The 9,718-nt window shown below is 38.8% G+C and overlaps 1 long non-coding RNA gene across 1 annotated transcript; it reads left to right on the top strand.

The window, feature by feature from the left end:
- Nucleotides 1–1,180: 1,180 nt before the first annotated feature.
- Nucleotides 1,181–9,337, top strand: LOC125255274. Its single transcript, XR_007181875.1, has 3 exons — nucleotides 1,181–1,836; nucleotides 2,053–2,115; nucleotides 7,456–9,337. It is a non-coding gene; the product is annotated as an uncharacterized LOC125255274 (long non-coding RNA).
- Nucleotides 9,338–9,718: the final 381 nt, after the last annotated feature.

Consider the following 9,718-nt stretch of genomic DNA (forward strand, 5'->3'; position numbering starts at 1 on the left):
TCTTAACTCCAGATCAACATCCATTTGATTTACAAATGAACCCTTCAGTCCAGTTTTGTTATCCGGTCATCTGATTCACTGAAAATATCTGACACAAAAGAACAATTCAATCACAAAACATGAATAGAGCTAGGATGAATGTAAAGATTGTCATTGAATAATGACTTAATTTAGGTCTTTTTTTATCACAAAAAGCTATTTTATGGCTTTTTATGGCATATAGGACACATAGAATATAGCACAGAAGTTGTATGCACCACTTTAACAACAATTTTATATTGCTTTTTTTGTCTTGTTGGAGCTCGACAGCCCCTGTCCTCATTCACTGTGTTTGTTCCAGAAGAATTAAAGTCATGCAAGGTTGGAATGACATCATGATAGAATTTTCATTTTTGGGTGAACGCATTAACTCATCACATCCTTTGAGATTTGAAACATTTCTTCATTTTCAAAACATCACTCCACCCTGTGTGCCAGCATTACACATCAGGAGATGCATATCTCAATAAACTGGTCTGTGCACATTCTAAAGCTGCTGAAATAGCAGCAGCTAATACCTCTGAGGTCATCAGACTGTTTAGTGCTTACGTTGACAAGTTCCTTGTATGACACTGGCGGCTCATTGTACTTTTACCTTATTTAATTGTTTTACAATCACAAGCAATGCTCTTTGCCATCTTTTTAGTGCCTGCTTTAATGCCAGATTTTGTGAGTGGCCGGACAACTTGATGTGGCTGCTGTACTTCCTTTACCTCTCTGCAGTATTGCTGCATCAGTTGATGACTGTACACTTCATTCTTGGTATTGAACAGAAGTCAAACTGTGAGCACTTCCTTTTTATATTCTGTTCTGCTCCTTTGGGTTATTTCTGGATGATCGAGTGAAATGTGAGACCTCTGGCCAGACCAGAGAGCCAGTAGTCAAGGTTGTTGCTTTGGCACAAAGGCTTAGAAAACTGCACTCAGAGCCAATGTTATTGTTATACTGTAGGCTAAATGATGTTAAAACTAATCTACTATGACAATTATTGAAATGTCACTAACAATAAGATTAACCCCTTAGCATTCCTAAGGTCTCTCCATGTATTTGTGGTGGTTACAGTGGAACAGGTTAATATCAAACTATGTTATTCTTGAGAAAATAATCACCAGATACTCGCTGAGGATGTTTATTCTATTTCTAACCATATGAGTGATTCACAAAGAACGCGGTTTTTTTTTTGCGTTGAACTATTTTAACCTTTTACACTTAAATTAGAACGACGTGTCATGAGCCAAAAGCTGCGGAAGACGCGCGCGCAACGTGCATGTTTACATTACATTTACATGTATGCTTTTGGCAGACGCCTTATAGAAAGCGACTTACAAAAAAATTAACTTAAGCAATTCGTCAAAGAGCCAACAGTATTCGTAATATACAATGCCAGTAAAGTAGGCCTACATAGAAGCAGCCATGATCACCATACACCTTGAGAAGGCCATATTCAGTTTACTGGATGACCAATATGGCCGGGTCTCTCAAAGATTGTACTTTATTGCATTATTGCTCCTTTTAATGACCACTAGAGGGTGCTGTGACGCCAAAAACTGGGGAAAATTTGTCTAAAATGTGTCTAAATCCTGGTCTGGTTACTCTCCAGACCATGTTTTTGAAAGCATACCTCTACTGTGAGTGGAAAAAATATAAGTTTACCATGCCACATCTGTAGAGTTATAGTCCTTTAAAGTGTGTCTAGAACACTGTCAACCTTACACCTGGGTATAATTTATCGTTCCTGTTTCACGGCCCGCAGACCTTTGATGTTCCTCTTTCTACTGTACTTCTCCGCCTGCTGTGGTAAGTGTTATATTTTAAAAGGTCGTGATTTCCATGTTTAGCCACTTTAAATACAGAGGAAGTTGTTTGTTATGTGTGATTGCTGGGTTGTGTACTTTGTGTTTTATGAGGCTACCATTAGGTTATCGCCTACTGTTTAAAACCATTTTCACATGCTTATTCCACTATTTAAATGTTATTTCCATTACTCACTTGTGCCTTAATCATATTTTTCAGTTCTCGTAAAGACCTGTGATATTTCTTGAAGTGAAAGGGAGGACGCAGAATGAAGATTAATAGGTGGGTTTGTCGACACTTATGTTGATCTACACCTGTGCGTATAAAGGAACAGCAGAGAAACATAAATGCTTCAAAGCATTCCAACTTCGTTTTAGTGCTTCACAGAAGGCCTTTTTCTTCCAGTTTCTGGCTGAAAAGAAAGACAGATGAAATGTCAGTGCGCACATAGGTATTAAATGTCCTGTTTGTTGAAAACAATAACTTCCCGAAAATCCAACATGAGGTTACTTCATAAATCAAAGGAGATCATGTTGTGAGTCTCCACCTAACCTTGTCTTTAATCTATCATTTGTCTCTTTCATGGCACAGCCTGCTCATATTATTCACTGTATCCATGGCATAGCCTCTCAGACAGGAAGTGAACATGTGCAGAGCTCTCCAGCCAAAGTCAACATTCTGTCTCAATGGTTGGCATTTGTGTTTGTGCCTTCTGCTTGGGTTGTTTTTGACCATCCCAGGGCTGTTGACCAGTTCCCAGGCTTATGTTGCAATAGTGCTGAAATTAAGATCAGGACAAATCTGACAGCTGGCCTCAGTTTGTCATCCTTTTGTGACGCACAAGCACCCTGACGCCATGTGCCCGCCAGGCAGGCCGCTCGTTAGCCTGGTTGCGTGCTTTGGCAGGAGCTGCCACTCAGCGTGTATGTTTTCAGCTGTACTTTTTGGGGCACGTCATTGATTGGGGCCACATGCTACATATACGTGCATATGTTTCAGGTTGAGCACAGGAGAAACTTCCTGGCTCAACAACTTCTGCGGTTCACTTTGGACATGTAGGCTGTAGTCCGGACACAGAAAAGACATCCATGCCGGCATCTGGAAAAGACATCCCAGCCGGCAGGTCCACCCCACAGGGGCTCTTACTCTAGGTCTAGTTCATGAATAGCTGGGGTGAGCACACTGCATTCTGTAGACTCCTTTGAGAATAAGGCCTGCATTACCTCCTCTGATTTATATCGCCCTTTTTTAAGGCCACTGCCAGAAAACTCACTGGCATTCTTATATGCACTTCTGCAGTTAATGTTAGAAAGACTAAATAAGGAATTACCAAAATCGAGAAAGTACCATTTCTTGTCACCGCTTTACCTCTCATGATCTGTAATTGTGTTTTAGACCCAAAAGTTTTTTGAATTCCATTTCATTTATACACTGCTCAAAAAATTTAAAGGGGAAAAATATCACGCTGGATATCTATACTGACATGGACTGGGTAATGTGTTAGGAACGAAAAGATGCCACATCGATGGAAATGATGGAAATGAAAATTGATGGAAATGAAAATTATCAACCTACAGAGGACTGAATTCAAAGACACTCTGAAAATCAAAGTGAAAAAATTATGCAGCAGGCTAGTCCGTTTTGCTGGAATTTCATTGCAGCAACTCAAAATGGTTCTCAGTAGTTTGTATGGCCCCCACGTGCTTGTATGCATGCCTGACAATGTCAGGGGATGCTCCTAATGAGATGACGGATGGTGACCTGGGGTATTTCCTTCCAGATCTGGACCAAGACATCACTGAGCTTCTGGACAGTCTGAGGTGCAACCTGGTGGCGTCGGATGGACCGAAACATAATGTCCCAGAGGTGTTCTGTTGGATTTAGGTCAGGCGAGTGTGGGGGCCATTCATTGGTATCAATTCCTTCATCCTCCAGGAAGTGCCTGCATACTTTCGCCACATGAGGCCGGGCTTTGTCGTGCACCAAGAGAAACCCAGGACCCACTGTACCAGCGTAGGGTCTGACAATGGGTCCAAGGATTTCATCCCGATACCTAATGGCAGTCAGGGTGCAGTTGTCTAGCCTGTAGAGGTCTGTGCGTCCCTCCATGGATATGCCTTCCCAGATCATCACTGACCCACCACCAAACTGGTCATGCTGAACGATGTTACAGGCAGCATAACGTTCTCCACGGCTTCTCCAGACCCTTTCATGTCTGTCACATGTGCTCAGGGCGAACTTGCTCTCATCTGTGAAAAGCACCAGTGGCAGATGTGCCAATTCTGGTGTTCAATGGCAAATGCCAATCGAGCTCCACAGTGCCGGGCAGTGAGCACAGGGCCCTCAGGCCACCCTCATGAAGTGTGTTTCTGATTGTTTGGTCAGAGACATTCACACCAGTGGCCTGCTGGAGGTCATTTTGTAGGGCTCTGGCAGTGCTCATCCTGTTCCTCCGTGCACAAAGGAGCAGATACCGGTCCTGCTGATGGGTTAAGGACCTTCTACAGCTCTGTCCAGCTCTCCTAGAGTAACTGCCAGTCTCCTGGAATCTCCTCCATGCTCTTGAGACTGTGCTGGGAGACACAGCAAACCTTCTGGCAATGGCACATATTGATGTGCCATTCTGGAGGAGTTGGACTGCCTGTGCAACCTCTGCAGGGTCCAGGTATCGCCTCATGCTACCAGTAGTGACACTGGCTCTAGCCAAAACTTGTGCAAAACTTGTGAAAAACTGTCATGAGTAGGGAAAAAAATGTCAGTGACCTCCACCTGTAAATCCATGCCTGTTCATCTCTCTATCTCTCTATCTCTCTCTCTCTCTCTCTATCTATCTATCTATCTATCTATCTATCTATCTATCTATCTATCTATCTATCTATCTATCTATCTATCTATCTATCTATCTATCTATTTAAAAAAAACATTAGTTTTGAATGTTTCATTCAATGGATTGGCTAAAGAATCATTTGAATGTGAATCGGGCTACACTGGTTTATTCACTAAAAAGAATCAGTTCATCAGAGTCATTGATCATGAATTGGTCTACATAGGTCGCAAAGTATGTTATCGTGTGCAGTCTGTGAGGATAACTGGATAGAAATAAGTGTTTACTTGCCATTTTTTGGCCGTATTAATCTTACATTCAGTTCAGATGACAAACTTTGGTAAAATATGACTTGCTTTGTCATGTAGTTGTAGAATCAATAGCGTTGCTGTAGAATTAGTTTGCACAGTGTTTATTTGATAGTTCAAAAGAAGATCACAATTAATCTGGAAATAAATTTTATCCTATCAATAATATCTGACTACAGGGTTTTAAATATGTCAGAAGAACATATAAATAAAAAACGAATAGGCTGGAGTTACTTTTTTAAACGGCAGTATCCCACAGAGATTTGCCAATGAAGTTAATAACTCTTAACATTTTGAGAGTCTGCTTTTTTAAAGCGGTTCTAATTTAATTTGCCACCTTCCTTCATGACCTCAACACCATTTTTATTATGTTTTGAGTGCAGAGCTAATCAGCTTCTCTTCTCAGACAGATGACTGGCTTGGTACACAGAAATGTGAAAGTGGCTGGTGTTTGAAATGTGCTGAACTTCCTCTATGAGCTCATCTTATGGCCAGAATGTGGCAAAGTTAATATCCTCTTAATCTACCCTGAATCATACATCATTAGTTTGCCATGCCTCTGTACGACAACTGAAAAGATGCATCTGTAATATGCTCTGAAATGAATACTTTGTCTTGTGGTCCCTCTATTTTCAAAACATTGAAACTGGCATTAATTCATCTTTATTTGCCTGCCAATAGTGAAGTCAGACTGGTGTCTTTGATTAAGTTGTTTGCACTGACATCAAACGCGTGTAAAATGAGCGTTACCTTTGCAGATGACTTACACCTTCATGTGAATGAATGAAACAGACGGGTTTTTCCATGTGGTTCCCTAATGAGCTGAGGAGGTCTTTGGAACAAGCTCTTTTGAATCGTAATCAAACTCCCTTGGTCCTAAAAAAAAGGGAACGGCATGTATTTTGACACAGAATCTTGATTGTTTAGATGTAAACATAAGAAAGCAATTTTGCCGACCTTTGGATTAAAGTAAAACAACAATTTTGAACTTGTGAACTTTGGTGATATCTTGCTCAAAAATGAGTCTGCCTGTCAATAAAGTATGATTAATGAAGGTAATTAATGATAGCAAATCTTTGTTTCTCATGCTTTTTGTGAAGATGTTTAGATAACATTAATTAGTTTAGACGTTTCTGGGTCAGGGGATTTGTTTAATCGACAAAACTGTTGTGATATGTCCAAAATTTTGCTTGAAATTACCCCAGACCTGTAAGACATATCAGTAATATGAGTAAGCCAATGTAATTAAGCGTGTAATAACCAGTGAGTGTGATTAGTGAGAGCTTAACCACTGTTGTGACAGTTCAGTTCCCTTAGCTCTACGGGTGTCTACAAAACAAGCTGTTGTTTTTGGCCAAAACATGAGTATTTGTTAGATGAACCTACAGTCACATAGCAGAACATGTGTGAAAGACATTTAGTCTGCTAACTGGTCACTAATATCTGCCAATTTTAAGACAACCATTTATTATTTGAATTAATGCTCACCATAGATGAGCTCATGGGATAGTTCACCCAAAAAATGAAAAAGATGTTTTGAAAATTGTCTACAATGAAAGTCAATGGAGTCCAAAACACACAAAAAATGAAAAACATTATTCAAAATATCTTATTTTATGTTCCACAGAAGAAAGTCACACAGTTTGGAACAACATAAGGGGGAACAAATGATGATGGAATTTTAATTTTTGAGCGAAGGAATTGTTTGTCTCTTTTGGAAAACTTGTTAACATTTTTGCATTGCGTGTTAATTAGTTTGTTCATCGCCCAAATATTGAGGTCATCTTAAAACAACTGGGTGGTCCACATTACATCACTGTATTGTCTTTTGTCTTATGTAATCACTGCATCTTTTATGTGGTCACAGCAGATGATATAGTAGTTCATAAACCCTAATCTTTGCCCCCGATTTCCACTAAAGATCTTTTACTGCAAAACAGGCCCATCTTGCCGCATATGGCAGGCTCATGTTTCTGAAAGAAACATGAAAAGGAAAATGTTTTCTTATCTGCTTGCTTGGCCTCTGATATTCTCCCAAAACAGGATGAAAGTATAGTATTTTAAAAGATAATTATAATAACGAACTGTAAGTAGTCATTTTGGGTCTTGAGAGGAAATGCACCTCTCAGATGACTGCATTTTAATGTTCAAAAACAGCACTGGACCGCTCTCTTCATCATGACCCATTAGTCTTCTGCACTTTACCCCTGCTGGAACAAGAACGACAACAGCAGACAAAATAATCTCAGAAACATACTGATGTGATGAAAGAGCTCTCATCGTTCTTTCTGTGCACTTATGACCTGCAATGATATTTCTAGGCCACTTTCCCAGTTTTGTAGGCCTATGTGGATTTTAGGAAATTGTTGCGCTGCAGTAGTTTGGCCTTGTGCTCACTTGCACAATCAGACAATGCACAGAGATAAAGGTGATAGTGTGAAACTATCCATTACTGAACTTCTAAACTATCAATTCTCTCTCCAAATTCAGGACCATCAGGATGCATTTACCGTCTGGATTGGCCTTTGGAAAAATGGATGGGCCTTGAGCACCAAATCAGCATTTTAGCTGTTTCATTTCTGAAGGATCATGTGACATTGAAGACTGGAGTAATGGATAATTGATGTCAGTTACACTTTATTTTATGGTGAGTTACATTGTACTTACTCAAATAAGTACTGAGCTCTACTAATTAACTACATGTCGCTATTGACGATTGACGGCTTTTGTTAGCTTTACTTCAAAAAAATCTCTTCCAATGCAAAAGTTATGAGAACATCTCATACTGTAATCTGTCTCCTTGTGCGTGTTCTGTGTTATTATGGAATGATTTATACAAAGAGAAAAGGTAAATGGACCTTGACACAGTGTTGTTGCTCAGAACAGTGAAGAACACTGTGGTCCTGCAATATCTCAAGTGTTTAATTTTATTACTTAAATGTTTCAGTCATGCAAAATATTACAAAAGCTTTCATTTTTAATGGTGCTTTCCAGAAACAGAGACTAAATAACTTCTTAGAATCTTCCTTTGAGATCTCTCTCTTCCTCTCTCTCAGTTTTGAGCCTGTCCCTGGAACAAGAACTAGGTCTGATATCTCCTCAGGAGACACGCTGCTTAGCTTCCTCCACATAAAAGTTACGGCAGAAGCATTAGCTTCATAATGCTGTCTGTGTGATTGGGTTTGCAGTGTACCGTGAGCACAGCTGGATCTGTTTATGGGCCTACTAAATAATGGTAACACAACATCCAAGCATTCGAGAGCATCATTCATGGGCATTAAGTACAAGGATAACATATTTCTTGATGTTCTCCATTTCTAAAGTCCTCTGCTTTCAAGAACCACAGACTCCCCACTTAAAAGATATCAGGATCAGCTTAAAATCCTCCACATGCGTGTCTCCATGTCTGTTAGCAAAAATGTCTGTTTTACTGTTGCTATGTGGCCCGATCATTAGATTTAACACAGCACTTCCCCTTAATTATGCCCTAATTGCACAGTTGTGTCAGCTTGCATGCACACGAAAACACACTCACGCCCGTGTATCTTTACCACATCGGCCTCCAAATACTTTGCAGAATACTCTGCAGCATCTGAAAGCAGTGAAATGTGGGCACTATTTCAGAGACAAGAATTACTGGAGGACAGCATGCCGCCTTAATTCGACCAAGTACTGTTTTCCCCTAAATGCTCCAAAGAAAGCCTAGAGGATCACCAGATGGAAGAGAGAAAAACACTTCCAAAATTGGACATGGTTAGGACATTTGGAACAATTTTTAGCAGTCCATGTCCCTTTATTTACAAGAATTAATTAAACCACAAATTTATTTTTTTAATTATAAAGAATAGATTCATTAAAGATGGCAACTTACTCTTAGCAGCATGGAAAAATATAGCTTTTGGTTCCCAATGTCACTGCAGAAATGTACTAAACACAGTCAGCCATGATTCTGTGAGCAAAAAAAGTGTCTTAATAAAATACACGTTACTGAGATAAAACAAGTAATACTTTGGCCTATATGTAAGATTTATGTATTTGAATTGCATATAAAATTTCTATCCATTTGGATTACACCATTTCAACATAAACTAATAAACTTAATGTGATACATATTGGCAGTCATACATAAATGAAGCATGTAAGAAACAGGTAAAAATTACTGCACTGCTAATAAACAATTATAGGTTTGCATATTTATCATCAGTCAATCCAGTTTTTGTTTCAATCTCATACATCTTAAATAATAATTAGGTAACACTTTAGTATAGGGAACACATATTCACTATTAACTACAACTTTTCCCCCAATAAACTCCTAATTTACTGCTTATTAGTAGTTAGTAAGGTAATTGTTAATTTTAGGTATTGGGTAGGATTAAGGATGTAGAATAAGGTTATGCAGGCATTAATATGTGCTTAATATGTACTAATAAACTGCCAATATTCTAGTAATATGCATGCTAATAAGCAACTCAAAAGACCCTAAAATAAAGTGTTACCAATAATTGAAAACTGCTTGTTCCACAACTATATTTTAATATCTTTTAATGGAATAAAAGTAACTGTTTTCTTTATGCTGATTCTAAGCAATTTGAATACATGTATTTTGAAAATATAATTGCAAACTATGTGCAGATTATGGCATGATTTTTTTTTTTTTTTTTTTTTTGCAGAACGCGTTTCATTTATGTATGACTGAGAAATATGCATCACATTAAGTTTATTAGTTTCTTTATGTAATCCAAATGGATGGA

Source organism: Megalobrama amblycephala, linkage group LG20, assembly GCF_018812025.1.
Source record: "Megalobrama amblycephala isolate DHTTF-2021 linkage group LG20, ASM1881202v1, whole genome shotgun sequence".
Classification (NCBI taxonomy): domain Eukaryota; kingdom Metazoa; phylum Chordata; class Actinopteri; order Cypriniformes; family Xenocyprididae; genus Megalobrama; species Megalobrama amblycephala.